The sequence below is a fragment of the Sinocyclocheilus rhinocerous genome, unplaced genomic scaffold (genome assembly GCF_001515625.1).
Source record: "Sinocyclocheilus rhinocerous isolate Xijiao unplaced genomic scaffold, SAMN03320098_v1.1 scaffold828, whole genome shotgun sequence".
NCBI classification, from domain to species: Eukaryota; Metazoa; Chordata; class Actinopteri; order Cypriniformes; family Cyprinidae; genus Sinocyclocheilus; species Sinocyclocheilus rhinocerous.
In genome coordinates, this window is record NW_015634025.1 from 422,294 (window position 1) to 426,633 (window position 4,340).

Genomic DNA, 4,340 nt, shown 5'->3' on the forward strand with positions numbered 1-4,340 from the left:
ACACACACACACACACACACACACACACACACACACACACACTCACACACCTTTCCCAGTATGAATCTGTCATGTTGTGCCCAGTGCTGTTTCTTAGTGTTTTGTGCTGATAGTGAGATTGTCTAATTTCCTCTCCAATACCATGATGCCTAGATTGCACATTTAAGGACCAAATGTTTATTTTTATTTGTTCTCACAGCTTTAGCTTTTGAGAAAAAGGAAATAATAGTCTATAATGATACATACAATGACATATGTGACCCTGGAGCACAAAAGCAGTGTTAAGTCGCTGGGGTATATTTGTAGCAATAGCCAACAATACATTGTATGGGTCAAAATTATAGATTTTTCTTTTATGCCAAAAATCATTAGGATATTAAGTAAAGATCATGTTCCATGAAGATATTTTGTAAATGTCCTACCGTAAATATATCAAAACTTAATTTTTGATTAGTAATATGCATTGCTAAGAACTTCATTTGAACAACTTTAAAGATGATTTTCTCAATATTTAGATTATTTTTGCACCCTCAGATTCCAGATTTTCAAATAGTTGTATCTCGGCCAAATATTGTCCTCCTAACAAATCATACATCAATGGAAAGCTTATTTATTCAGCTTTCAGATGATGCATAAATCTCAATTTCGAAAAATTGACCCTTATGACTGGTTTTGTGCTCCAGGGACACATATAAAGGCCAATTCACACTGCACTGACAGACACTGACAAAACGCAACAGACACTTTAGTCAGGTTTGGTTGGATCAGTGTGTTACTCCTGTCAGTGGTCGGCGCTTGTTTTAACTGCTTGAACATGTCTTAGAATGTCTGAGAAGTGACGTACTGTACTTGGTCATCTGTCGGCGTTGGTCTGCGTCTGTCAGTGCGGTGTGAACTGGCCTTAAGAGAAGTAATGATGAACATGTGACAAATGATTTTTGCCAAATCAGAATAAAGTGAATTTAGAATCAGTTTTCTGTATCTGTTTGTTAACACACACACACACACACACACTAACGATACATAATTCTGAATGTACCATTTGTAACATACAGGTTCAGTTGCTGGTCTCTCTATGTGTGTGTGTGTGTGTGTGTGTGTGTGTGTGTGTGTGTGTGTGTGTGAGAGAGAGAGAGAGAGAGAGAGTGTGTGTGTGTGTGTGTTGTGTGTGTGTGTGTGTGTGGTGCTGCACAGCTGCATCTCATCAGGGGCCGGTGGCTCGTTTGCTCCTGACAGCGTAATGAAGCTCTGTTCTCTTATAACAGTGTTGATGATCAGTGAGGAACGCAGCAACAGCTCTGTTTATTCATAGTACGAAGCAGAGCACTTATAGTGTGTGTGAGAGAATCCGGGAACAGTGAAGCTCGTATCTCTAGCAGAGCAGCTTACTGTGGTTCTGCTATTAATGGAACGTTTACTTTGATGCATGCGTCAGATTTTTGTGTTCCACAGAAGAAAGTAAGTCGTGGAGGTTTGGAGTCACATGAGGGAGACTAAACGAGGACAGAATGATCATTTTTGAATGAACTGTCACTTTAACAGTCAAGACTGATATTTATCTTCACACAGGAAACTGAAGATCACACGCTTTGCATTGTGGGATTCCGTATAGTGTTCTCTGTTGTTTTAGATTACAGGTTTTGAAATGCATTTGGAGAAAATTGCTTTAGCTAAAAACTGTATGCATGAAGAATTTCAGAATCAGAATGAGCTTTATTCACAAAGAATGTGTTGTGTTTTTTATGAGCTCTTGGTACAAACATACCAACTCAGGGGTTCCTGAGTTGTTGAAACGCTAATAATCAAAATGACTATAAATAAATGATAAAAATGAATAATAATTAAGATTGTCAAAATAAAAGTCTTGCTAAAAAGGCTGAAATAATGCATTTGTTTGCTGTACTGTACGTCGTGGGAAGATTAACCGACATCAGAAAACCATGAACATGCGAATGTGTTGATAAATTACTGAAATATTAAAATCTGCTATATTTCAGCTCAAATGGGATCAGCTGACAAGAGCTTGTGAACGTCAGTGTCCAATAATATCCACTAGATGGCGCTCACAGCGCATTTACTGCCAGCATCAGGGACCGTTCAGCGAGATTAGCCAACATATGAACATGTAGAGCTTTTAAAATGATCATCACGTGAAGCAGTTCTGTCTCATGTTTGCACACACCTGATGGAGATCATCAGAGAGACACGGAGAAAGTGCTGATCCAGGACCAGCTCAGAGACACTCCAACACACCTGCATTTGATGCATCAGGCTGTTAGGGCCATATCGTGAGAATGTGGAGGAAAAAACAGCTCGGTTTTATTCAGACTCAAACCGAGCACAAATATGAATTTGCTGCAGATGCTGAATTTAAGTGGACAAAAGGTAAAGGAGAGAGACTCTAACACACCTGTGTGGAGATGTGAAGGTGTGTGACCACGCGTGTCTCAGTTCTGGCTGATGTGGATGTTGCTGCTGTAATCCCTTTCAGTGCTTCACACACACACACACACACACACACACACTGAACCACATCAAAGCGGAAGTCAGTGAATATGAGTGAGTGAGCTGTTAAACACTAACCTCATCCTGACACACTCCTTCATTTCTCATGCATCTGCTCTAGTCTTGTATCAGCAGACGCTTTACCTGCTCGTGCACGAGCCAAACTTACATTAAATGACATAAGTTATGATAGCAGCATCACACACACACATACTGTGGTTCTGCTATTAATGGAACGTTTACTTTGATGCATGCGTCAGATTTTTGTGTTCCACAGAAGAAAGTAAGTCGTGGAGGTTTGGAGTCACATGAGGGAGACTAAACGAGGACAGAATGATCATTTTTGAATGAACTGTCACTTTAACAGTCAAGACTGATATTTATCTTCACACAGGAAACTGAAGATCACACGCTTTGCATTGTGGGATTCCGTATAGTGTTCTCTGTTGTTTTAGATTACAGGTTTTGAAATGCATTTGGAGAAAATTGCTTTAGCTAAAAACTGTATGCATGAAGAATTTCAGAATCAGAATGAGCTTTATTCACAAAGAATGTGTTGTGTTTTTTATGAGCTCTTGGTACAAACATACATGCATGCATATACAACACTGACAACAGAAAGAACATTTACATAATAATAATGTGGTATACATCTGAAACAGAAGCTTTATGTACAGATTTGTGCATTATTTACTGTATGTACAGCTGTATAACAATATGTATTTACATAATTTCTACCTATTTTCTCTTGGTGCTGCTAGATAAGGCCTTTATCCAGTTTCTGGATCTTTCTAACCAAACTACAGAAAGGGTTTGAGATAGATAGATAGATAGATAGAGTCAGGTTATAGATAGATAGATAGATATGTGAATGTAAATATTTCAATCACTGGGGTTCCTGAGTTGTTGAAACGCTAATAATCAAAATGACTATAAATAAATGATAAAAATGAATAATAATTAAGATTGTCAAAATAAAAGTCTTGCTAAAAAGGCTGAAATAATGCATTTGTTTGCTGTACTGTACGTCGTGGGAAGATTAACCGACATCAGAAAACCATGAACATGCGAATGTGTTGATAAATTACTGAAATATTAAAATCTGCTATATTTCAGCTCAAATGGGATCAGCTGACAAGAGCTTGTGAACGTCAGTGTCCAATAATATCCACTAGATGGCGCTCACAGCGCATTTACTGCCAGCATCAGGGACCGTTCAGCGAGATTAGCCAACATATGAACATGTAGAGCTTTTAAAATGATCATCACGTGAAGCAGTTCTGTCTCATGTTTGCACACACCTGATGGAGATCATCAGAGAGACACGGAGAAAGTGCTGATCCAGGACCAGCTCAGAGACACTCCAACACACCTGCATTTGATGCATCAGGCTGTTAGGGCCATATCGTGAGAATGTGGAGGAAAAAACAGCTCGGTTTTATTCAGACTCAAACCGAGCACAAATATGAATTTGCTGCAGATGCTGAATTTAAGTGGACAAAAGGTAAAGGAGAGAGACTCTAACACACCTGTGTGGAGATGTGAAGGTGTGTGACCACGCGTGTCTCAGTTCTGGCTGATGTGGATGTTGCTGCTGTAATCCCTTTCAGTGCTTCACACACACACACACACACACACACACACTGAACCACATCAAAGCGGAAGTCAGTGAATATGAGTGAGTGAGCTGTTAAACACTAACCTCATCCTGACACACTCCTTCATTTCTCATGCATCTGCTCTAGTCTTGTATCAGCAGACGCTTTACCTGCTCGTGCACGAGCCAAACTTACATTAAATGACATAAGTTATGATAGCAGCATCACACACACACA